The sequence below is a fragment of the Trichosurus vulpecula genome, chromosome 9 (assembly GCF_011100635.1).
Source record: "Trichosurus vulpecula isolate mTriVul1 chromosome 9, mTriVul1.pri, whole genome shotgun sequence".
Lineage (NCBI taxonomy): Eukaryota > Metazoa > Chordata > Mammalia > Diprotodontia > Phalangeridae > Trichosurus > Trichosurus vulpecula.
In genome coordinates, this window is record NC_050581.1 from 2230804 (window position 1) to 2257915 (window position 27112).

Below are 27112 nucleotides of genomic sequence, written 5' to 3' on the forward strand. Positions count from 1 at the left end.
AGTTATTGTATATGTTGTTCTCTTTCTGCCCAATTTTGAGATTTGCTGGAAGGGCTTGCCTGATTCCTAGAATTCTGGGTACTTACTGATGAAAGTTGTTAACTGTATTTCTAAGGGAAAAGGAGGGAGGCCTGAAGTTCATCAGAAGTTTTCTTTGTCAGTGCTTGTAAAAGATCTCAAGGAGGCATGTGGTAGAAGGCAAGAGAGAAACTTAGGCCTCAAATCAAAGTGTCGTGGAAAAATACTAAGGAGTCATACCACTGTTCTAGGTCTGGCCCTAATTAAATGTTTTGCCTCTTTGAACCTGAGTTTCCTCACCTGAAAAATAAGGGGGTTGAACGAGACCAGGGGTGGGGAACCTGTGACCTCGAGGCTTTTCACCCCAGAACTAGACTATTTGGAGGGACCTAGGTTTTCAGGCATAGAATTTCCTTGTCTTTAAGAAAATAAGAACTTTGTTCCACTATAAACATGAAAACAAAGTGTCATATAGATTTGTTTCCTCTGCCAGGTTCTCAGGCGGCATTATTTTATAAATTTCTTGTTCTCTTGGTTTTTACCAGATTTAATAGAGTAGGTTCATTCAGTTTAATGGTATTTAATCTGATATTTACAAAGAGAAAATGTAATGCCTGATGATATTGCAAATTTCAAATGTATCCATTAAGAAGGGTTCATTTATTCCAAGTGATACAGTCTGCGCTTTGATTCTTAACAGACTGGGCAGAGAAACAAATGTGACTCCCAAGACTCAGCCTGTAGAAACAACACAGCTAATGGGACATTGTTTCTGATAGAGGCATGTGAGTACTGGAAGTGTTTGAGACTTTGGAAGGGCATTGATCCAAAAGGAAATGGAAAGGAACCAGTACATAAAGGAAAAATAAAAATGTTTTAATCACATTGAACTCACTTTGAGAATACAGAGCCAGCAATAATAAGTGACATTTGTGTGGCACTGTATGTGTATTCATAGTTTACCCACATGGTTAATAGTAGAGCCTCGACTGAGGCTTAAATCTTCTGACTTCAAGTCCAGAAACTGTACTGTACGCCTTTGAGGTCGTGCAGTAAATCCATTAAAGCCCATTATGGGATTATGGAAGCTAATTGCAATACTAATTATTAGAAGCCATGAAACTGATATATCAGCTCCCCTCTCTATAGCCCTTTACAGAGGATTTCTTTGTAACAGCCCTGTGAGCTAACTATTGTGACCATCATAACACTCATTTTAATAAATGAAGAAATTAAATCTCAGAAAGACCAAGTGAATTGTCCAGGGTCACTCAGAGTTAGTAAGTGTCAGAGGTGGCACTCAAACTAGTGCTTCTGATTCAGAATCCTGGGCATTTCCCATGATACCAACCTGTCTCTTCTATCACATGAGGGATATGAAACTCAATAATATTTTCAAATGAACAGATCGCTCTCCAATAAAATGGGATTCAGAGCTGGAAGGAAATTTAATACAGCTATTCTAACCCCCTTCATTTTACAAATGTAAAAATTGAGGCAGAGAGGGGTTAAGGGACTTGCCCAAGGTTATTATAGGTAGTAAGCAGCAAAGCTAGGATTTGAACTCAGGTCCACTGACTTCAAATCTAACTCCCTGCCTTATTCTGCCAAGAAGTTACTCCTTTCTGTTACTCTCTTTCCTACATATTGACTGTACCCTGCTCTGGGATTTTGTGTTAGCTGGAGTGAAAGTAAAGAGAATGATGTTCTCTAAGAAAAGTAGTCTAAATGGTCCCCTGCTTTATTGACCTTGGAATATCTCAACAAGGATCTCAAACATAAAGACATAGAGCCCCTACCAAGTGCTGCCCTGGCTAACATCATTTTTCAATAACATTATTACTATATGGTGACCAAATCCAGCTGTCTTGAAATTTTGCAATAACATTAGATTCCAAGATGCAAGTCAGATGTTTAGTGACAGTTTGAGTGACTGCTTGAGCCTCAGTCTGTTAAGAGTTCCCATATTGCTTGCTCTTTGTCTCCGTTGTTGTCATGAAATTAGCTGCCCTCCAATGTTGTTTTGACCAAACAGCACGTTTTTATGAAGCCAATTAAAAACAGTTTGCATTGAAAACTTTATAGGCAGGTAACAAGGTCAGAGTAAGATCTAGTTTGAGTATCTCTCCTACATTGTTATAACTCCAAGGCCAAGGACTTACACCTTGAACATTGGGAGACAGGGCTCTGCAAGTAGCAAGTGCTTAATAAAGGGCTGTTGAGTATATCTCTAGAATTTGTCCATTTTTTAAAAACCCAGGTTGCAGATTTTTGGTCTGTGCCAGTTGTAACTTGACATAAATTTGGCACAGTGTTTATTTTAGACACACTCCCACACAGAAGATAGCAAATAGCTGTTCATGGTGACATCTTTGGCTATAATATATAAAAGCTGCTTAGCAACAGTATATTTATGACTGACTAGATGTGAAAAATTCTCATGCATAGTGAGAATTTACTATGGTGAAATATAGTTATGCTTAAATTAGGATTCGACTAGACTGCAAAGCATTATGCTGCTCTTGCTGAGTGCCTGGTTTTATCTGTAGTAATGATATCAACCTTCTTGCATCTTTATATATCCCAGGATAAATCTGTGCATGTAATAGTGAAAACATTTCATATGACATTGACCCCCCAAATTTCTCGTACGATTTGGTGACCACCAGTGTCTGTTTCCCAATCCATTTTTCTTTTGCTGCTACCTGTGTGCAAAGGGTAATATGCAGTCATTAATTATTACGTTTATATTAGGATAATTTTGTCTTGGATTCTGGAGTGGTAAGTAATAGAGCAAGTTGTTGGTGCTTTTAGGAGACAGAACCTTAAGCGGAGTTTGGAAGGAGGAAAACTACATGATTGGGGAAGAGTAAAAGGAAGTTCCCAAGTAGTGGCTGAGAACTTGGAGTGTTAGCATACCAAAGGTAAGTAACTGATGATAAATAAGTTTCTCAGTTATTAGAGCCCTGAGCAGAAGTTCAGTGTGTGTTGCTAAAGGCCAAGGAAGGTAGTAACAGGGACTAGTGGGGAGCCTTGAGCATATTGTAGCTGAAGAGGACCTCAGGTATCATCTAGTGCAATCCTCTCTTGTTCCAGGTGAGAGAGCAGAGACCCACAGAAGTCATTTGCTTGTAGTCACTTAGCTTGAAAGTAACAAGACTGGTACAGAGCTCAGTTCTTGGGACCCTAAGTTGAGCCTTTTCACTAAGCCACTCTTCCTCCCGATGAAACAGTCATAGGGCTAGTGATATATTTACAGGGATTACCTATGTAGCAGTTTGATACACAGTTTGGAAATGGGAGAAATTGGGGCAAGAAAACCATTTAGGAGGCTGTTATTTGTATAGCTAAGAAGAGTTGAGGACCTGAACTCGGTGCTTACCATAGTGCCTGACACATACATAGCAGGTACTCAATATATGCTAGTTGACTGACTGGCAGAACCGGCTTGGTTGTAGTAGAAGTGTAATGTGGTAAGAGAAAAATGCAAGCAATATTGCAGAGGTAGAATGCAACTGATTGGAAGTGGGTGGTCAAAGAGTAATGGTACAACCTCGAGTACCTAAGAGCAAGGCATGGTTTTGAGGAGGAGATGACTTGTTTTGAAGTGCCAGCGGGACTTGGAAGTGGAGATGTCCAGCAGGCAGCTGCAAATACTTGGCTGAAGCTTTTGACAGTTAAGCACTGGGAAAGGGGGGGGGGGACGGGGAGAGGGAAAGAAGTAGAGAGGGAGAGAGAAGAAGGGAGGGAGGGAGGGACGGAAAGAATTGAGCTTTGGAAGTCGGTGAGATCACCAAAGAAGAGGGACAATGACAGACCCTTGAGGCATATCCACATTTAAGGGGTAGGAGAGTCAAGGAGATCAGAGTAATTAGAGAAAGACAAGAAGAAAAAGAACATTGCCCTAGTTACAGAAGGCTTGAGAGGGGACAGAGAAGGTATCCTGAAGGGAAGGGGCTGGTTAAGTGTCAAATGCTGCAAAGAGTTCAGAATAAAAACTATTGAAACTGTGGAAAGGATAGTTTTAGTAGCACACACCAAGTCAAAGCAGTGAATGCAAAATAGAGATCCTCTGGCCACTGCTCATCTTGCAGATGAGGGAGCTGTAGCCTAGATTGGGGAAGGTGACTTGCCCAAAGTTAATCTTTTGCAGAACTGAGGTTCAAATGCTGGTCCTCTGACTTCCAATTCAGCATTCTTTCCAGCATACTAAGCTACCTATCAGACAAACAAACAAGTTAATCTTTCACTTACACTTATTCTATTCCATATATATATATAAATGTAGTCCTCATCACTAAAAATCAAATATTCCTTTTTATGTATCTAGGAGCAATTAGTACTTTGTATTCCAGAGCTGGGGTTGTTTGGGAAAGCATTAAGAATGGAAAACACCGTTGTGAGAGCACTTGTCAGAAATACAATTTTCACCTTGTAGATGATTTGACAAGTGCTTTTCTCTGTTGTCCTCTGAAAAGAATTCTTTTCACTGGAAGGCTAAACACTACGGTCACTGCTTCATGCCAGTGGCATTTAGTTTCACTTTAATTGGTCAGTGGTTACACTCTTCAAGGTCACCACGTAGTCCAAATATAAACTACACTTTTTCTCCTTACATCTGTCTTGTGGCATGTGATCTAATCATTTGGTTTTCAGGGCACACTTTTGTAGACATCTTTTTCTTTTTCATTGAGAACTTGTTTTAGGGATGCAGTCTATATTTAGTGTTGGCCTGTGTTCTCTATGTTGATTTCATTTTGAGAAAGAAGCTTAACAAATCACCTACAAGTAAGATGCTGTGTTAGTTCCTAGGAATATAGAGATGGAAAACAACAGTCTATTATCTCAGGAGTGTAGATTTCAGTTTCTTTTCTGCTGTGGTCAAAGTGTCTTTATATAATATTTCTTTGATTGAAGGATGCATTTTTCTCTATATGTATATACATTTTTTTTGTATAGCCTTGGACAAGTTATGGCCTCAGGGCCTTGGTTTTCTATCCCTAAAATGACAGGTTCGAACTAGGTGATATCTAAAATTTCCTCTTTAAATTTAAAATCTAAAAATTTTGTGAGTCTAAAATTTGGGAGTTTTCTTCAATGGCATCATATTCAGCCACTTTTAAATAGTGAAGCCAAGAACCACTAAGTGTGTCACAGGGCTGTTTATAGTACAGTCATATTCACTTTACCTTTTTAGGAATTTAGCTTTTGAATGTGGAACTCCCATGTAGTGTTTATCACAGTATCATGCTCAAATAGAGATAATAGAGGGCATGAATCTAGGGATCTTATTTCCTGGGGAAAGTCTCTAGGTATAGCCCACCCAAAACTGCCTTGATTACTGTGGTTCTTTTGTATCTATATTAGTTGTTGTTCAGTTGTGTCTGACTCTTTTTGACCCTGTGGGCATAACACGCCAATACTCACTATGGGCTTTTCTTTGGCAAGGATACTGGAGTGGTTTGCCATTTCCTTCTCCAGTGGATTAAGACTAACAGGGTTAAGTGACTTACCCAGAGTCACACAGCTAGTGTCTGAGGAGGGATTTGAACTCAGTTCTTCCTTACTCCAGGCCCAGCACTCTATCCACTAAACCACCTTACTTCTCTCCTTTAATACGTAATAACCAAACCCAAGTTCATTCTTAGACCTACTCCTTGCTGCCTACCTTTCTTTTCTGAGGCCAACTCTGGTACTTTGTTTCCTTTTAGAATCTTTTGGTCTCTGCAGAGACCCATTTTATTTTTAAATAAAAACAAAACTTTATTTTTTAAAAGTACACCAAAATTAGTTAACACATTAATCAATTTTAACAATAAATGAAGTGTTCCACATTCATAGCCCTTCTACCCCAGAACCATTTTAAAGAAGAAATGTATTTAAAGAAATGTATCTACCACTTTTAACTTTGTTTTGAACTGTCCTCCTATAACGTTTTAGCCTGCTTTGTGTTTTGGTGAAAACAATTAGAAACACCCGAGGGCTGTGCCTGTGTGAACCACTATGCAATATGAAAGGAGAGTCGATTGTTAACCTTTATTACATGCATTGATATGTAAGGTCTCTAAGGAGATATTGAGGGACCTGGGGATCAGTAAAGTGATTTGGCCAAAACCACATAACTTGGATTCGAACCCGGCTCTTTCAGCTCCAAGCCCAGCACTCTTTGTGCCACAACTCGAGAAGATATTTCTTAGAAAGGAATAAAGATAAACTGGTATACTTTGAAATGTAACACTGATGTTAAGCCACACCTGGGTCTTAAGCAGGCCGGTTTTTGAGGAGAAGTTTGGCTTCTATTTGGTCCAATATAGTCATTCTGCTTTTAATTTGAGAAGTAACTCCTGGTTCATGAGGAAGTTTTAAAAGGCATTTATACAAATGTATATCCCTGGGTGGTTGTTTTTTTTTTTTAAAGAACAGTTTAATCTAATAGTTTACCAAAAGATCAGGCGTTAATTTTAGCACGTTTCTACTAAACATTTACGTAGCTCTGAGGGGCATAAACTGTAATTGAGTGTGACCTAAGATAAACAGATGAACATGGCCAAGTTTGAGAAGGAAGAAGGAGGAAGATGAAGGCATCTTTTCCCTCGTCTGCTCTTTCTTTGGCTCCTGACGGGAGTTACATAGGGTTTTCTGAAATATGAGTCTGCTGTTGCCTGACTTCTTGCATTTAAACCAACAACTAGCTACAGGTATAGTTTCACTCTTTATATAGTAGCCAGGCTCACAAGCAGCAGTATAGTAGGATGCCTAAGGTTATTTGCACAACTGGTCCAAGATGAAAGAGGTCCCGAATAACTGTTTATTTCCATGGCACTTTATAACTCCCGAATGCTTAAGTATTATCATCTCCACTTTACAGATATGGAAACCCCAGCCTGAAACAGGGACCAGGGTTTATTTTCTTTTTTATTAACCCTGCAAAAAATCCACTTGTCTTGGGTACTAACCAAGAATATGGGTGACATTTATTTTGCTTTTCAGGCATTTAATTAGAGGGAGGAGAATGTGTGCTGTGTCTTTTTTTTTTTTTTTTTTTTGGTAAGATTGTCTTGACTGAATTAACTCATTTTGGGTAAGATCTTCTTGTACTCTGGGAACAGCCATAGTAGAACACTCCAACAGAGACCCCAAGTCCAGCTGTCAAATGTTAGATGTCCTTCACTAGTAGGGCATTATTCTGTCAGGAATTTGTGTACTTGGCCCACTCAGATCAACTTGCCAGTTTTCTCTGGATCCAAGCACTATCTTATTTTAACTTGATCCAAAGAGCTCTCACCCCTGCTTTTCTTCCCCTCTCCCCTCCATCTTCCCCCTTCTGCCCCGCCCATCCCCTATTTGGGTCAGGCCAACACAGTGCTCTGATTCCCTCCAGGAAGGTTCCATCACATTGGGGTGGTATGTGAAGGGTGTCCCTTTTCCATACACCCCCAGGGCTAAGAAGAGGATTGTGGTTGGCTGTTCTCATGGTGTATAATTTGAGGCATGTTGAAATGCCCCACCCCTCACCCTTACCCCTTGCCTAGAAGTATCTCAGGTGTTAAGACAGGATGTTATAGAAGAGTTTGTCATTAACCACTGTTTCTTTGAGGCAGCATGGTATAGTATAAAGAATACTGAAGTGGGTTCTAATCTGTAGTAACTCAGCCTCTGGCTTTTCCAACATAGTTGGGTCAGCAGGAAGCACTGTGGAATCAGTAGGGAAAGTTCTGGAGTAGGTTATGGGGAGAGGGCACAGGCCCAAATTTTGGAGGCTGATTGTGTTGGTAATTTTGCTAACCTCCAAGATTACATGTAGACCTCCCCAGCTTAGAATCTCTGCCTTTGTCTCTGACTTTCCAATTTCATCTCAAGTCTTTGGATGTTTGGCTTTGTGAGAAATCCAGCTATTGACAAAGCCTGACCCCAGGGTTTCTGATCATTTGTATCTCATTTTGGACCCTATGCCTCCTGCTTTAGGAGAGGGAGTCTTCCCTTCAGTCTTGGTGATGGCTTGCTTAATCAGCAATGTGGGTCATCCCACCTGTGGGAGATACAACATTTGATCTTGGGCAAGTCATTTCCTTTCTTATGTTAAAAATAAAGAGAGTAAACATGATTTCTAGGGTTTCTTCCCCCTCTCACACGCTATAATTCTTTGGTTCTTTCATTATTACAACCCAACATGTTTTCACATGAAAGCCAATGCTTCCAGTTTCCTATAGGAACTCTTTGTCAGAATTTGCCATGATGAAGTGGTTACACGTATAAAGATCCTCAGAACTACTACATCAGGAGTTCTTCATCTTTTTGGGTTCTGGACCACCCGCTTTGGCAGTCATTAAAGGAGAGCCTATGGACCCTTCCTTGGATTCATGTTCTTAAGTGCATAAAATAAAATACACAGGATTATGAAGGAAACCCATTATATTTAAATACAGTTTATCAGCCTGTTTTAGAAAAACAACTTTATGGACTCCAGGTTAAGAACCCCTGTATTAGAAGGTTTTCAAAGGGTTGGTAATATAACAGAATTAAATTGAGTGCCTTATACAGTAGTGTGGACACTATCTCTGTTTGTCTTCTGGTAGGGATACCTAAGAATGCCCAGAACCTTAGTGATCATCCACTCTAACTCTCTCATATTTTAGTTTCTTATAGCTCTTATGTATTTTTCTATTAAATTTTATTATTTTTCCAATAACGTGTAAAAATAATTTTTAACATTCATTTTTAAAAAATTTGAGTTCCAAATTATCTCTCTCCCTTCTTCGTTTGCCCCCACATTGATAAGGCAAGCAATTTGATATAGATCAGACATGTGCAGTTATGCAAAACATTTCCATATTAGTCATGTTGCAAAGGAAAACCCAGATCTAAAAAAAACCATCAAGAAAAATAAAATAAAAAAAAATGTGCTTCGATTGGTGTTTAGATTCCATCAGTTCTTTCTCTGGGGGTGGATAGCATTTTTCATCACGAATCCTTTGGAACTGTCTTGTGTCGTATCATTGAGAATAGCTAAATCATTCACAGTTGGTCATCCCATTTTATGGTGTTGCTGTTACTGTATACACTGTTCTCCTGGCTCTGCTCACTTCATTTTGCATCAGTTCCTGTAAGTCTTAGGTTTTTCTGAAACCATCCTGCTCATCATTTCTTATAGCACAGTAAAATTCACTAAAATCATATGCTGCAACTTGCTCATCCGTTCCCCAGGCGATGGGCATCCCCTCAGTTTCCAATTCTTTGCCACCACAAAAGGAGCTGCTATAAGTATTTTTGTATATATAGGTCCTTTCCCTTTTTTTTCCCCTTTTAAATCTTGTTGGGATACAGACCTAGTACTGGTATTGCTGGGTCAAAGAGTATACATGGTTTTTAAAGCCCTTTGGGCATAGTTCCAGATTGCTCTTCAACATGTTGAACTGGTTCACAACTCTACCAACAGTGCTTTAGTGTCCGAGCTTTTCCACATCCCATCCAACTTTTGTCATTTTCCTTTTTTGTCATGTTAGCCAATCTGATTAGGTGTGAGGTGGTCCTACAGAGTCATTTTAATTTGCATTTCTATAATCAATAATGGCTCAGAATATTTTTTCATATGTCTATAGATAGCTTTGATTTCTCTGTCTGAAAACTGCCTGTTCATTCCTTTGAGATTTATCAATCGGGGAATCACTCGTAGAAGTGAGACCTGTATCAGAGAAGCTCGCTGCAAAGGTTTTTTCACAATTCCCTGCTTTTCTTCTAATTTTAGTTGGTTTTATTTGTGCAAAGCCTTTTAACTTTAATATAATCAAAATTGGCCATTTTACCTCCTGTGAACCTCGCTGTCTCTGTTTAGTCATGAATTTTTCCCCTAGCCATAGATCTGACAGGTAATTTCTTCCATGCTCCACTCATTTGCTTATGATGTCACTCTTTATGTCTAAATCATGTGGCCATTTCAAGCTTATTTTGGTGTATGGTGTGAGATATTAGTCTAGACTTAGATTCTGCCAGACTTTCAAGCATGAAAGTATTTTTTAATGAAGCAATACTATTAAAACTACTAAAGTAAAAAGAGAGCAGGCCTTAGGATTTTCCTGCTTTTATCTTGAAGACCTGAGTTCAAATCCTGCCTCTGACACATTGGCTATGTAACCTGGGCAAGTTACTTAACCGCTTGGTTCTTCAGACCACCCTGTATTACTATAAGTGACCAAACAGTTTTGGATTTGCATTGGTAGAAAGTGTTATCTCTTGGGGAATTCCCTACACTTAATGAAATTCTAGGTGTGAAACTTTATCTCCCTTCTCCCCATTTTTTTGTTTTTTAGTCAACAGCTCTGGCACTTTTGCTATCCCCATTTTACAGGCAAGGAAACTGAGACTCAGAGAAATGACTTATCCAAGTGGTTAGCCCGAAGTCATATAGTGAATTAGTGGCAGAGCTGAGATTTGACCTGAGGCTCAAGTTCTTCCAGCTCTCTGTCTTTGGCTTTTCCATTTGGCATGCTGCCTTATGGGACTCTCATCCTTCAAATCTGACCGTTAATGGCTGATGCTATTTATTGAGAAAACCAGCCTGCTCCAATTATCCTTTGGTAATCATCACCGTTTCTGTCTTCTTCCATCTGATAGGAGTAGTCCACAATAACATGGCTTCCCCCCTCTCCCATTAACTCTATCTTAATATATCTCCCTCCACCAAAGAAACACCCACTAGTTGTAAGGGGGAGAAACACTTATTTTTAATGATTCACTCTGCTATGTATTCAACTGACTAAATCAGTGGTTTCAGGGGTCCCACAAGTAGGTTACTGGGAATGTTGGGTAGCTGGTTTTATTGCTAAAAAGGCGCTGAAGAATCATGAGCTTATCTTCTAAGTCCAATGTCTAGCATTGTGTTTGTGAGCAAGTCACTTAAGCCAGTCCTATTTTTCCATTACTAAGATTGTCCTATCTATTCCTGATTGGAGGAAAAGATTTTTTGGGGGGGAGATGTGCCATGTGAACTGTTAAGCGCTATCCATAGATGAGTTGTTAATAACCATTGTTTTACTGTACCTGACTGCTACCATTTGTATGAAGAATTTGGAAGCTGTTGCAAAAATTCTTCCATGAATAATGATATCCTGTTACCATTTTTATTTATGACTTCTGTTTTAATTTCCTGTATACTGTTCTTCATTTTGCTGGGATCCCATTTTAAATTGTGTCTATTAATGTGCTCTTTAAGTGTGCTGGGATGAGATTTAAGAGAAGGCTGTTTAGGTGTTCATCTTAAATCACTCCTGTTTTCTACCTTCTTAAATAAAATTTTGGATGACGTATGAGATGGCACTAAGGTAGTGTACTTGTTAATATACAGATCTTGTGAAAAGGCTGTCTTTGGATCGTATTTATAGCTAGATAATTATTATTCTGGCCCAGATAATAATCTTAACAGAAAAAATGTCGTTTTCCTTCTTTCCGTCTTACTACCTCTCCTATGGTGAATTCCAGTACCAAGATTATTATTTTATAGACGTTACCTTTCGAGTTTTTTTGGACCATCACCTTCTTGGGGCATGAGATAAAAGTTTAGAATTCATTGGTAAGAATTCATTTGTCTTACATGGTGGAGGACTTCAGTTTGAATCACAGCTCTGCCATGTTACTGCTTATGACCTTGGCACGTCCCTTCATTTCTCTGGGCCTAACAGGTAGATGGCACAGAAGAGATTTTCCTCATCTGTAAAATGAGGAGGTTGTATTAGATAATCTTCGAAGTCACTTCCAGCTCCAAGTCTGTGGACCTTTGGTCTCCTTTGCACAATACTTTGTTTTTACAAGTGGAGCTTATTTTTATTACCATAGAATTGGCTCTCTGATATTCCTGACAGTTGCTTGTCTAGTTGCTGATGGAACATCCTTCAAGATGAGACACTTGCCATCCTTGTGGGAAAGCAGACGTGCTAAGGTGCTGCTGTTGGAGCCGAGTTGATCTAATCATTGTGGAAAGCATTTTGGAACTGTTCCCCTAAAATCGCTAAACAGTGTATATATATTTTGACTGAGCAATTCCGCTATCACACATGTACTCCAAAGAGAACAAAGAGAGAGGAAAAGGACCCATACATATATACAAATTTAGAGCATCTCTTTTTGTTGTACTAAGGAACTGGGAACTGAGGAGGTATCCATCATGGGGAATAGATGAACGAATCTATGGTATAATGAATATAATGGAATACTCTAGTATTGTGTTTTGAGAAATGATAAAAGAGGCAGTTTCAGAGAAAACTGAGAAGACTTTTGTGAACCAGTGCAGCAAAGTGAGCAAGATCAGAATAGTTTATGCTATAACCATATTGTAAAGACAAGCAGTTTTGAAAGACTTAAGGACTCTAATGCCACCAACCATGATTCCAGAGGACCATTGGTGAAGCAGTGCTACCTGTGCCCAGACAAAGAAGGGATAGATTATAGTAAAAAGAAAAGTATGCTGTACATAATGGAGATCTGCATTTTCACGTGTAACCTTTTTCTCTTCTACTCTGTATATGAAAATGCTGATTTTATTTGCTGTCAAATTTGCAATAGTTAATAAACATTAAGTGCTTCCTATTTACCAGGTACTGTGCTAAGTGCCAAGGATGCAAATGTGAAAAAGAAAGCCAGTCTGTGACCTCAAGGAGCTTATAATCTGATGGAGGAAGACAACACACCAAAGGGGGTGGGAGCGGAGTCAGGAAGGTACTGGGCATGGGGGCATCATAGAGAGTTCAAGGAAATCCAAAATGAGCGCAGCTGGGTGGGAAATGTAGGAATGGGGGGCAAGGAGGGGTTCCTTTATGGTGGGATTTCATATTACTTGGGGGGTGGTGGTTGTGGATTTTTTCTGCTTTTATTTCCCTTTTGTCTTTTCTTCTAAGCTTCCTTCTTCCTTTTCCCTGTCTTTCGCTAAATTTCAGGACAGTTGTCTTCAACTTTGTAGTTGGACTTACCAAGATTGCTGCCTAATAGCATATTGGTTTCCTTCAACCTCTTCTTTTGAGGCTGAAGAGGAGAAAAGAGGGTTCAAGAGATATGTCCTAGATTATCACCTCTGCAAAGATCACTTCCAGATCTCCCTCCCTGCCCTGACCTCTCTCACAATCTTCTCCATGTCTAATTGTCTCTTACTTGGCTGTCTTACAGGCCCCTTACACTTAATGTGGCCAAAGCTGAGCTCATCTTTCCTTGAAACCTGTTCCTTCTCTTATATGTGTTGGGGGTACTTCTATCCCAGCCAACTAAGTTCAGAACCTTTCACTGATTTTTGATTCTTCCTTCTCTTTCACCTCTCATAACTAGTCATTTTCTAAGTCCCATCAGACTTCTCTCTGGCATAGTTTTGGAATCTCTCCTTTCTCTCTCTACCCCTAGTCTAGCAGAGCCCCCTTATCACCTGTCTAGACTGTTGCCACAGCTCTCACATTCTCTTCCAATCTATCTTTAATACTGGTGCAAAACTAATGTACATGGCCTGGTCATGTCACTAGATAGATAAGAAACATTCTTCAAAATTTGTTTTTGAAAATTTAATTTGCTTTTCAATGAACAAAAATCCATTTTTTCTTCCTCACTTCTCTCTCCCCATGATGGGGGGTGGGGGGAGGAAGAAAAACAAAACCTTTGTAACAAATATGTATAGTCAAGCAAAACAGATTCCCACATCGTTCATGTCTAAAAACTATGTCTCATTCTGTACCCTGAGACTATCACCTTTTTGTCAGGAGGTGAGTGGTAGACTTCTAGGTGAAGAATTTATTAAGTGTTTACTATATGTCAGGAGCTGTGCTAATCCCTGAGGGTACAGATCCAAGCAAGCAAGACAAATATAAGCTCAAGGAGCTTATATTTTAGCAGGGGAAGAAGGGGAGTTAGGAGGAGGGGTTAGATGAAGGAGGTGATGGAATCCAGAGAGTGAGTCAGGCTGGGTGTTAAATGAACATTGATGGGGACCCCATAAAATGGTCGACCAGACCAAGCACTCATTGATCAGGAGACCATACTTCAGAAAGAAGCTTTCTCCAGCATGGGAAGATAGCTGTTGAGGTCAGGTCTGGAGAATAGCCCAGATGGCATTCCCAGAAGTCTTCAGTGGCTTTCTGTTGCCTCCCAAGTAAAGTTTAGATTCTTTTGCCTGGCGTTTAAGGCCCTCCCTGCTACCTACCTTTGCAGCCTAATTCCTATTTGACCTTGTACATGCTCTACACTTCAGACTAAGCTGCTGCCCTTTGAACGTGTTCTGTGCTTTCCTACTTCTGGGAATTCTCTTATGCTGTTTCTTATGCCTGATAGTCCTTCCCTCCTTCCTCTTGGTTGAATTCGTACTTATCCTTTAAAGTTCTGTTCATGCCATCTTTTCCAATGACGCTTTCCCGATCTAATGCATTTATCATATATTTTGTATTATACTTGTTTGTGTAAATAAACTTCATGAGGCAGGGCTTCATTTCTTATTTAAATTCCAATACTTAGTATCTTTATAAAGTGGATGTTGTTAAACGTTGAACTGAATGGCCAGTGTTAAAGGCAGAGGGGATTTTAAGTGTGAGCAAACACTGGAAAGCCTGAGGGAGCACGTTAAGGGAATTTGGCCAAATCTTAAGATATATGTAGGGGTCTAGAAAGAGAGTGAGGTTAAAAAAAAAGGTAGTTTGGAGCCTGTCTTCAGCCATGCCTAACATATCTGCCCCTGATTCGGAAGTTCTATTAGAGACCTCAAGTCAAAAAGTCAGGGCAACAAATACTCATTTATTAAGCACTTACTATGTGCCAGGCCCCATGTTAAGCGCTGGAAATACAAATACAAGCAAAAAGAAAGAGAGCCCCTGCCCTCCAAGAGCTTATATTCTAAGGAGGGAAGACAGCATGTAAAAGATGGAGAAGAAAATAGCATGAAAGGTATGGAAAAGTCAGGAGAGTCAAGAGTGCAGTTGGGAGGAGGAGTAAAGAAGTAAGAATGGTTGGCCTGGAACTTTATCAAAATTGAAGTTCTGGGAGGGACTCAACAATTGAAAGAGGGGGGTCCCAGGAGCAGAGGGATCTTTCAGGATAAAAAGGCTGCCGGGATGTGGCAGAGAAGTCCACAAAGTCAGGAGTGGAACAGGGAGAGGAGTGAAGCGATGAGAATAGTTAAGAACTAGTCACCCAGGCATTGAAAGAGGATAGATTTAGAATTGGAAAGGATTGTAAAGGACAGGTAATTCAACCCCTTGATTTCATAGGTGAGGAACCTGAGACCAAGGGCCCGAAGACAAGTGATTTATACAAAGTCCCACAGTGAGTGGCAGAGGTGGAATTTGAACGCAAGTCGTCCGGCTACAAATCTAACACTCTTCCCCATTTCATAGACCTCTGAAAGTGGGTGCAAGATTCAAAGCAAGTCACTTTTCCTCCTCTCTGTATGTGGACACCTGCTGCCCACCAGATAGCTATCTTAGGACTGAATCTCTGTAGTCCCTCAAAACAGTTGGTTTCTTTTTAAGAAAAATTTTTATAATATTTTTTTTTCCCAATTACATGTAAAGACAATTTTAAATATTTATTTTGAAAAATTTTGAGTTCCAAATTTTCTCCCTCCCTGAGACAGTAATTTGATATAGGTTATACATATTAGTCATGTTTTGAAAGAAGACACAGACCCAAAGGAAAAAAAAACATGAAAAAAAGTGAAAACAGTATGCTTTGATATGCATTCAGATTCTATCGGTTCTTTCTCTGGAGATGGGTAGCATTTTTGCTCATGAGTCTTTTGGAATTGGCTTGGATCATTGTATTGCTAAGGCTAGCTAAGTCATTCACAGCTGATCCTTGTACAGTGTTGCTGTTAACTGTGTACAGTGTTCTCCTGGTTCTGTTCGTTTCACTTAGCATCAGTTTGTGTAAGTCTTTCCAGGCTGTTCTGAAATCATCCTGCTTATCATTTCTTATAGTACAGTAGTGTTCAGTTATAATCCTGTACCACAACTTGTTCAGCCATTCCCCAATTAATGGGTATTCCCTCAATTTCCAATTCTTTGCCACCAGAAAAGGAGCTGCTATAAATATTTTTGTATAAGTAGGTCCTGCCCCAACACCTTTTTAAATCTCTTTGGCATCTAAACCTAGTAGTAGTCTTTTTGGATCAAAGGGTGTGCACAGTTTTCTAGCCCTTTGGGCATAGTTCCAAATTGCTCTTCCAGAATGGCTGGATCAGTTCACAGCTCTACCAACAGTGCATTAGTGTCCCGGTTTTCCTACATCCCCTCCAACACCCATCATTTTCCTTTTCTATCATATTAGTTAATCTTATAGGTATGAGGTGGTACTTCAGTGTGGTTTTAATTTGCATTTCTCTAATCAGTAGTGACTTAGAGCTTTTTTTCCTGTCTCTACAGATAGCTTTGATTTCTTCATCTGAAAACAGCCTATTCATATCTTTTCAATGTCGTAGTTTCTCATGAAAGTCTCGAGCCTAACCCCAAGAATGACCTGTCTCTCCCATTCCTGGATACTCCTCATAGAATATGCTAAAACATTGCCTTCTGAAAGACATATTGTCTGTTTATTTCTCTTGCCTCATGAAGGACTCTTTTCCAGACTTCTTGCCCTTTGGTCTAAGCCCTTGTCTTAGAATTGATCTTTTTTAATCCTCGCTCCCTTCTAAGACCCGCCTTTGTTCAGTGGGACTTTGAGCTCTGCTTGCTGAACTTTCCTCTAATGAGTTACAGCTCATAGAATCGTAAATGGCTAAAGATGGAGTCTGCTTTATAGATATCATAAAAATAAGGACGTGAGCCCAGAGAGCCAGACTTGCCCAGAATCCTCCATTGAGTTATATTAACAAGAGCTGGACCCTGAACCCTGTTCTCTTGGTTCCTAAATGAGTACTCTGTGTACTGGACCCTCCGGCTCCCTTTCCACACATCCCATCCTATCAGTCTTCCCCATGCCCTGTTAATTTTAGACCCTCCGGCTCCCTTTCCACACATCCCATCCTATCAGTCTTCCCCATGCCCTGTTCATTTTCGGTATGTAATAACCAGCCATCAGAACTTCATGAGCATTTTTGGCCAAGTTTGGAATTGTTAACAGACTGGGCACGTAAAACCTACTGCTTTTTTTGCCTCCTTGACTGGCCCTTGGTAAAACGTGGCATTTTACTATTTTTAAATGTTCAAAGACTCTTGTCTAAATAAAGAACTGATCTCTGGAAATGTAGAGGCTTTTAATAGGGATGAGAAAGATGATCCACAAATAACCTTTGTTTAAGCCTACTGTTTTTCTTGCATATTGAATGTGGAACAGTTACTGTTTCCTTAGGTCAAAAGAGCTTGCCCCAAGGATGTAGTAAAAGTTTTTTTTCATAAAGGCTAGAAAACAGGATATGCTCACCTGTCACCAACATTACCACTGCATCAGATGTGCTCTACTGAAACATTCTGCTCAGAGCCTGCTTACTGAGTTTGTGAGTTAGCTAAGCTTCTGGTTTCTATTTTGACTGCTGCCTGGCTTTAAAATGTTTCCCTATTTACTTTTCTCTTTACCTGAGAATAGATACAGAATCATAGTGTGCACTGCTAATTCTCAGTTTCCCTCTTTCTATGAAGGTGACTGGTATCTTTCTAGTTATCCAGATTGCCAGGCTTTGGGACATCCTCAGCCTTTACCTCTCCCTCATCCCACGTTACCTCAGTCTGACTGTGTCTTGTCATTTTAGCTCCGCAACATCTCATGCATCCACCCTCTTCTCTACTCATAGCTGTCACCCTAGTTAGGGCTTCGTCACCTCTGCCTGAACTGTTGATCTCCCTGCTTAAATCTAGCCTCTTCCCACTTCAGTCCATTCACAGGGTGGCTAACGGGATTTTCCTAAAGTACGCATCCAACCATCCCACATCTGGTGCTCCCTGTTGCCTTCAGGATCAAATGTAAACTTTAATCTAGCCCCAGCCAACCTCTTCAAGGCAGAGACTATTTCATTTTCCTCTCTGTATCTCTTAACTCAGAGTGCCTGGACATACAGAGGCACTTTTAAAATGTTTGTTGAGTGATTTAGATAAAATCAAAGGCTTCGAAGAAAGCTCAGGAGTCAAGTGGCCAAACTTCTATCCAGATCCCAAATCTGTAGACTGTGTCTGTAGACTCTGATCGAGAGATAGACATCTGTGATGAGCGTAGGCACTATCTGTAGTAGTAAGATGTGCTTTTTAATAATGATAATGATAGTAATGATAATAGTAGTTAGCTTTTATATAGCACTTTAAAGTTTGCACAATGCCATTTTATGTTACCTCATGTGGTCCTTACAGCCCAGTGAAGCAGGTGTTATTATATCGATTTGACAGATGCAGAAACAGGTGGAGGGAGATTAATGCTTTTTCAGGGTCATGCAGCTAGTAAGTATCTGAGACCAGACTGGAACTCAGGTCTTCCTGACTTCTAAGTCCAGCACTCTTAGCTACCTCTTAAACTATCAGTAAGCATCCATTAATGCGTACTGTGTGCCAGGCACTGCAGTAAGCACTGGGGGTACCAAAAGAGACAAGAGACAGCCCCTGCCTTCAAGGAGCTTACAATGTAACGGGGGAGACATGCAAACAAATAGATATAGAACAAGCTATATACATGTATTAATGAAAACTTAGTGTCCCAAAGAAAGGAGTTTACAGTCATGCTGTCCTCTGTCACAGTGAGACTGCATTTGGAGAACTGTGTTTCATTCTTGAGTGCTACTTCTTTGGGAGGAGAGGGGTAATTGGGTATGTCTAGGCGAGATCAAGTGAGAGCACTTTAAACCCTGCTGTATGTGGATCGGCTGAAGGAATTAGGAGGGTTTGGTCTGGAGAAGTGATGGCTTAGAGGAGTTATATCATCCCTGTCTAGTTCAACAGATTCACCACCGACAAAGTGGAAGACAAAATAATATTTAATACAAAAATGAATAAGAAGACTGCTTTTCAAGAATGATATAAAAGGGCAGTGTTTATTGACCTCTGACATCTTTGCAGTTCTCAAATACTATGATATTTTCTCTCGTAATAACGCTTTACAACCTGAAAAGGTATAACCATTAGGAGTAGGAAAAGATGATCCATTAGGATTGAATCTCAGCTAAGTAGAAGTAGTCCTTGAGACTCTTCACTACTACTGGTCAGAGCAAGCTTGTTCTTAATGAGATTGTCCAGCAGAGTCCTACATCGAAAGAGAATGCCCCATGTCCAATGCCATTTCTAGTAAACCTTCATCATCTCCATTCCTCTGAAGAAATCACGTTCTTGTTTACAAATCAGTCTCCCAGGAACTGGTTGACCAGTTGGCAAGGCTTGATCATTCCTGTTGTGATTAATAAAAATTTGAACATTTATTAGGTACCTACTATGTGGAGAGCATACATAGGAGGAGTATAACACACACTGAGGTGTGATGAAGGAGATTATTTTAATTTTGGGTGTATGGAGGGGAGGGTGTCAAAGAGGACCTTCTGAAAGAGATGACATTTAAAGTGGCATATGCTCATTTAGTCAAGGTTGAGTAGGTTATTAGCAGGTGGAAATAATAGTTCTCAGAGGAAAAGAGCAATTCTGGGTACAGGAAATAGTGTGAGCAAAGCCTTAGTGGCAGCAGGACTTTTTATGGGGAAGAGCAGCTAGTGGAACAGAGGGACCAGACCCTGTTGCAGAGGTGCCACCCCACCTCTTGTTGCAGAGTCTGCAAATGAGATATATCAAGACCAAAAGAAATGTGTAGCTCTCTCCTGCTGGGCCCAAACCTACCGGTTTCAGTTTCCTCTAAGTTGATGACTAAAGAAATATACCACCAGTAAAGGATAAAGTTCCTGGGATTAATGTGTACAACTTGCTGAGAGGGCTAGGCCTGCAGAATAGTGCCCTGGGGCTGTGGTTAGAATTGGAAACTACTGGAACATTATGAATTCAAGAAGGCCTCCAGCTCAGCAGATCTTTGACCTTCCTGTGTTGCCTTTCCAAGATAAAAATAAGCTCAGGTTTTGGCCTCTTTTTCCTTTTCTCCAGGCTTCCTTCCTTGGATATTTTCCCCTTTGGGGTTGTTCGGAAAGCAAGACTAAATCTTACCTCCTTTCCCCTCCCCCACCAAATTCCAGTTTTTATTTTAAGTATGCCAGTGCAGTGTAATACATTATAGAGCGCAGGACTTGAAGTCAAATCCTATACCTGTTACTAGCTGTGTAATCTTGGGCAAGTCACAGAATGTCTCTCCACATTTGGTTTCCTTGTCTGTAAAATGAGGCTGATAACATTTACACGGCCTTAGAGAGTTTGTTGTGAGGAAAGCAGTTTGGAAACAACAGTAACCTGTACAGATTCATTGTTTCAGCAAGGATTCATTAAGCAGTTACTATTTGCCAGGCACTGATCAAGGCTGTAGAGATAGAAGCCTCCGTTCCTCTAGGGAAAAACACGTACATGGATAAATATAAAATCAGCCCGAAGTCCATGGAGGAGAGGGGGAGGAAGGCCTTACCTAGTCTAGTTTAGGAGGTGACACCTGAGTGGTGAGGTGAGGAAGGCGTGCTTTCCAAGCATGGAGGATATTCTAGTCAAAAGCTCCATGAGATGGAAATACTGCATATGGTGAAGTCAGTCAATAAACATTCTTAACAATAAGCTATTCTTTTGTTGTTGTTTTTCGAGGGGGGAAGGCCGGGCAATTGGGGTTAAGTGACTTGCTCAAGGTCACACAGCTAGTAAGCATGTCAAGTGTCTGAGGCCGTATTTGAACTCAAATCCTTCTGACTCCAGGGCCGGTGCTCTACTCACTGTGCCACCTAGCTGCCCCCAAAAGTTATTCTTACTAAGATTGTCTAGCAGAGTCCTAAACGGGAAGAGAGGGCCCCAATCCAATGATATTTATTTTAAATAATAGTTGTTTCCATCCTCAAAGATATCCTGTTATTGTTGACAAATGGCATTCTTGTTTACAGATCAGTCTCCCAAGAACTGGCTGATTAATTGGCATAGTATGAGCCTTCCTGCTGTAATTAATAAAAACATTGTTTATTTGACTTGAACGCTTATTAAGCACCTTCTATGTGGAGAGCCACCTACTATGTGGAAAGCCTTGTACGTGCATAAGAGGAGTATGAAATACATGGATCTGATGAAGGATGCTGTGGCAGGCATTGTGCTAATTTAGAGCAGGACATAAAAAAAGGTCCAAGTCCCTGCCCTCAAAGAGTTCACAGTCTAATGGGGGAGACATCATACAAATAATTATGTACCAACAAACTATGTTCAGGATAATCGACAGAGGAAAGGCACTAGAATTAAGAGGGATCAGGAAAGGCTTCTTGTAGGCGATAAGATTTTAGCTGGGACTTGAAGGGAGCCAGGAAGCAGAGATGAGGGAGAGCATTCCAGGTATGGGGGTCAGCCAGAGATAATGCCCAGGGGTGAGGGATGGAATGTCTTGTTCAAGTAACAGCAAGGAGTCCAGTGTCAGGCATTAAAGTGTAAGAAGACCTGAAAGATAGAGCCGGGTTCTAGGTTACGAAGGGCTCTAAATACCAAGCAGATGGTTTTGTATTTGATCTTGGAGGTAGTAGGGAGCCACTAGAGCTTCTCGAGTAGGGAGTGACATGATCAGACCTACGCTTTAGGAAAATTCCTTTGGCAGCAGAATGGAGAATGGACTGGAGTTAGGGAGGTAATTGGGGCCTGCACTAGAGTGGTGGCAAGTGGGAAGGAAAGAAAGGGCTGTGTTCAGGAGATGTTGCAAAGGTGAACTTGACAGCCCTTGGCAACAGTTTGGACATGGAGTGGGGAGAGAGCAGTAGTAATAGTGATATTATCATTAATATCAGACATAATTCAGACATTGTCTGAAACCTCAACTTTCCATTACTTCTGAAGGCAGCCCATTTTGCTTTTGGATAGTTCCACTTGTCAGAAAACTTTTCCTTATGTTGAGGCTCAGTTTGCCTTATTTGCAGCTTTTATTTATTGCATTTTTCATATGAAACGATTGTGAGCTTTTGCAGCCCTATTGTCCTCTTTTGGGTACTGTCTAATTTATCAGCATCCCTCTAAAATGTGTTCTCCACAACTAGCCATGGTATCCTAGATGTGCTGGGGACAGTGGAATTAGCATCTTCTCTTCTACAGGTGTGCCCCAGGAGTCTGTCCTGCATTGTTCTGACACACTGTTGTCAGTGATTTGGACAAAAGCACGGATAGCATGCTAACTGGACTTGCATGTGACAAGTTAGGAGGGATGGCTAGGGCTGCAGATGACAGGTCTGAAAACAACTTTAGTGGGTTAAAGTGGTGAGCTGATAACGCTAATAAGATGAAATTTTTAAAAATTTATTTATTTAATTTATTTAATATATTTAGTTTTCAGCATTGATTTTCACAAGAGTTTGAATTACAAATTTTCTCCACATTTCTACCCTCCCTCCCACTCCAAGATGGCGTATATTCTGGTTGCCCCGTTCCCCAGTCAGCCCTCCCTTCTGTTACCCCACTACCCTCCCATCCCCCTTTGCCTTCTTCTGTTGTAGGGCAAGATAAATTTCTACGCCCCATTGACTGTGTGTCTTATTTCCTAGTTGCATGCAAAAACTTTTTTTTTTTAACATCTGTGTTTAAAACTTGGAGTTCCAAATTCTCTCCCCTCTTCCCTTCCCACCCACCCTCCTGAAGAAGGCAAGCAATTCAACATAGGCCACATGCATATCATTATGTAAAACCCTTCCACAAACTTATGTTGTGAAAGACTAACTATATTTTGCTCCTTCCTAACCTATCCCCCTTTATTGAATTTTCTCTCTTGACCCTGTCCCTTTTCGAAAGTGTTTGTTTTTGATTACCTCCTTCCCTTATCTGCCCTCCCTTCTATCATCCCCCCTTTTTTATCTTCTTCCTCCTTCTTTCCTGTGGGGTAAGATACCCAATTGAATGTGTATGTTATTCCCTCCTTACGTCAAATCTGATGAGAGCAAGATTCACTCATTCCCCCTCACCTGCCTCCTCTTCCCTTCCTACAGAACTGCTTTTTCTTGCCACTTTTATGTGAGATAATTTACCCCATTCTATCTCTCCCTTTCTCCCTCTCTCAATATATTCCTCTCTCATCCCTTAATTTGATTTTATTTTTTTTAGATATCATCCCTTCATATTCAACTCACCCTGTGCCCTCTGTCTATGTAGATACACACACACACACACACACACACACACATATATGCATATTCCCTTCAGCTACCCTAATACTGAGGTCTCATGAATCATACATATCATCTTTTCATGTAGGAATGTAAACAGAACAGTTCAACTTCAGTAAGTCCCTTGTGATTTCTTTTTTCTTGTTTACATTTTCATGCTTCTCTTGATTCTTGTGTTTGAAAGTCAGATTTTCTATTCAGCTCTGGTCTTTTCACTGAGAAAGCTTGAAAGTCCTCTATTTTATTGAAAGTCCATATTTTGCCTTGGAGCATGATACTCAGTTTTGCTGGGTAGGTGATTCTTGGTTTTAATCCTAGCTCCATTGACCTCCGGAATATCGTATTCCAAGCCCTTTGATCTCTTAATGTAGAAGCTGCTAGATCTTGTGTTATTCTGATTGTGTTTCCACAATACTCAAATTGTTTCTTTCTGGCTGCTTGCAGTATTTTCTCCTTGACCTGGGAGCTCTGGAATTTGGCGGCAATATTCCTAGGAGTTTTCTTTTGGGGATCTATTTGAGGAGGCGATCAGTGGATTCTTTCAGTTTCTATTTTGCCCTGTGGCTCTAGAATATCAGGGCAGTTCTCCTTGATAATTTCTTGAAAGATGATATCTAGGCTCTTTTGTTGATCATGGCTTTCAGGTAGTCCAATAATTTTTAAATTATCTCTCCTGGATCTATTTTCCAGGTCAGTGGATTTTCCAATGAGATATTTCACGTTGTCTTCCACTTTTTCATTCCTTTGGTTCTGTTTGATAATATCTTGATTTCTCATCAAGTCACTAGCTTCCACTTGCTCCAATGTAATTTTTAAGGTAGTATTTTCTTCAGTGGTCTTTTGGACCTCCTTTTCCGTTTGGCTAATTCTGCCTTTCAAGGCATCCTTCTCCTCATTGGCTTTTTGGAGCTCTTTTGCCATTTGAGTTAGTCTATTTTTTAAGGTGTTGTTTTCTTCAGTATTTTTTTGGGTCTCCTTTAGCAAGTCATTGACTTGTTTTTCATGGTTTTCTCGCATCCTTCTCATTTCTCTTCCCAATTTTTCCTCTACTTCTCTAACTTGCTTTTCCAAATCTTTTTTGAGCTCTTCCATGGCCTGAGACCAGTTCATGTTTTTCTTGGAGGCTTTTGTTGTAGGCTCTTTGACTTTGTTGACTTCTTCTGGCTGTATGTTTTGGTCTTCTTTGTCACCAAAGAAAGATTCCCAAGTCTGAGACAGAATCTGAGTCCGTTTTCGCTGCCTGGCCATGTTCCCATCCAACTTACTTGACCCTTGAGTTTTTTGTCAGAGTATGACTGCTTGTAGAGTAAAGGTACTTTGTTCCAAGCTTGAGGGGATGCGCTGTTGTTTTCAGAGCTATTTCTGTACAGCCAGCTCTGCCACACCAGCACTCCTCCTTCCCCAAGAACTGCCAACCCAGATTGGACTCAGATCTTCAGCAGGCTCTGCACTCCTGCTGTGATCCGCCACTTAATTCCTCCCACTAGGTGGGCCTGGGGCCAGAAGCAACTGCAGCTGTAGTTCTGTAGCTTCGCCACCTCCACTGCTCCCCGCAACTCCCGCCCCCCTCCCTCCCCCCCCCCCCCCCCCCCCCCCCCCGGCAGTGGCCAAACTGCAAACTCCTTTCACTCTGTCCCCTGCAGCTTTTCCCACTAACCTTCTCTGTTGCCTTTGGTGTTTGTGGGTTGAGAAGTCCGGTAACTGCCACAGCTCACTGATTCAGGGTGCTAGGGCCTGTTCTGCCCGGCTTCTGGTCTGGTTGGTCCACTCGGCCCACTCTGGGCTCCACTCCCCTCCGCTCCTAGCTCTGTTCATGATAGACCTCACCCAGTGACCATTCAGGCTGCCCTGGGCTGGAGCCCTGCTTCCCTCTGCTATCTTGTGGGTTCTGCAGTTCTAGAATTTGTTCAGAGCCATTTTTTATAGGTTTCTGGAGGGACTTGGCAGGGAGCTCATGCAAGTCCCTGCTTTCCAGCCACCATCTTTCAATAAGATGAAATTTAATAAGCATAAAAGTCTTATACTTTGGGTTCACAAGTACAAGATATGGGTGTGCAGCTGGGTGGTGAAGGAGATTGGAAGGTTTTAATAGATTGAAAGACCAATGAGAGCCAACAGTGGCTGTGATTTTAGGCTGCATTAAGAGAAGCATAATGTCCAGGAATAGGGCTTCTGGCCAGCGTGGGTCTGGTTTTGTTTGTTTTTTCACTGACCTAGTGGATCATTTGTGGGCTTTGAGGACCAGAACAAGGCCAAAGGCTTTACGGTGAGGACCGCTGGCCGCTGAATAGTGATAAAGAGTAGCTGTTGACTTCTATAAACTAGGTGTACAGAAACAGCTTTCTGACAGCTCAGCCTTAATTACCTTAGATACTTTTGTGCTCTTTTTAGACTGTGAAAAGTCCAAGTCTTAGTAACAGGAGCAGCTTCTAGAGGGCATTGATTTGAATGGCGGCAGTCTCTTTCCTTTCTTCTTCAGAAAACTTTATAAATGACCAAATCAGTTGTTCAGGGGTTTGTGAGCTCCAAACACATCACTTATGGGAATCTGAAGGGGAAAGACGAGGGCTTAGGCGAGTGTGTTTGAGCTGATGGAAAAGAGTAACGTCAGCCTGGTCAGAGGGAACGAGATTAGTCAATAGACGCAGAAAAGGCATCCTTACAATATTGGTATGTGAGAGTGGGCTAGTCCTTAGGGACCAATGAGAGACGTAAAGTAAGTGAAAAGAAAAGGCACAAAAGGGTTACTAGCATGGTAGTAGGAATGGAGTTTTCATGGGAAATAGTAACAAGCCTTGACGTTGATGTGGTGCTTGGATTGGCAGAGCAATCTGTGGGTGCGGGGGGTTATTATCCCCATTTCACAGATGAGGAAATAGAGGCTCAGAAACTGAGGTCACATAACTAGAAAGTGATAGAGCCTGAATTCAAACCTCAGTCATTCTCCCTGCAATCCTCCAGCAAGCAAGCAAAGGAGAAGCCTTACCCACTGTGGTTAAGTGCAGAGCTGAAAGAGGCAAGTGCAGTTGCCCATTTTGGTTCCCAAAGGTTTCTCATTCTGAAGCTTCTTAGTTGCTTTGCTGCCATAAGTAAAGGGTCGGCAAGCATTGAAGAATAGAAGTTTGTGGAATGAAATCACCTATTTTCCTTAAGTTGGGCCACAGGACTCTTTCCTTTGTGGCCTTGCGTCTCAGACTTTTTGTAAGAAAATGGAAGAGTTGGTGGGGCTAGGCTGGTGGGATTTTTTTTTTTCTTTTTAATGGAGTAGTTGGTCATTTCCCCCTTGGTGCTTTCTCATGTGTGCAGTAATCTGGTGACTCTTTGCTGTTCCCCATGCCTTGCCTATCTTCCTTCCAAGTCTCAGCTACAATCCTACCTTCTGCAAGACTTTCCCAGTCCCCCTTAATGCTAGTGCCTTTCCTCTTGAGATTATCTCCAGTTTATCCTACATATAGTTCATTTATTCCTCGTTGTTTATCTCCCCCTATTTAACTATAACTATGAGCTCCTCGAGAGCATTAACTCTTACCTTCTTTACCCTTGTGCTTAGTTAGCACATTGCCTGGCACATAGTAGGAGCTTAATGAATGCTTGTTGACTTAACTTGTTTGTAATGCATCTGATGACTTTCTCTCGTTGGGGATTCTATTGCTGGCTGTGAGATTGGGTACATAGGTCAAATGGCTTGCCTCTTGTGTCATATGCCAGAGTTTCTGAAGTGATGTGGCATGGTGGAAAGGACTCACAAGACCTAACTTCAAGTCTGACTTCTAACAGTTATTAGCTGTTTAACTGCAGGCAAATCCCTTACCTCTGAGCCTCCATCTCTTCCTCTAGGTAATAGGGAGGCTAATTCTTTCACCTCCAAACCCATGAGATTGTTGGAAGGAATAGGTTGAGTGCAGCATG

General features: G+C 40.9%; 1 protein-coding gene across 5 annotated transcripts in view; it reads left to right on the forward strand.

Annotated features, from left to right (window-relative positions):
- NAA60 (N-alpha-acetyltransferase 60, NatF catalytic subunit) overlaps positions 1–27112 on the forward strand; it is a 53835-nt gene that overhangs the window by 1780 nt on the left and 24943 nt on the right. For 2 of the 5 annotated variants that reach the window (XR_005009133.1, XM_036738571.1), the window contains exon 2: positions 2833–2942. The exons of the other annotated variants lie outside the window; for them this stretch is intronic. The gene's annotated coding sequence lies outside the window, so the exon portion shown is untranslated. The remainder of the gene's footprint in view (positions 1–2832; positions 2943–27112) is intronic. 5 annotated transcript variants of the gene reach the window in all.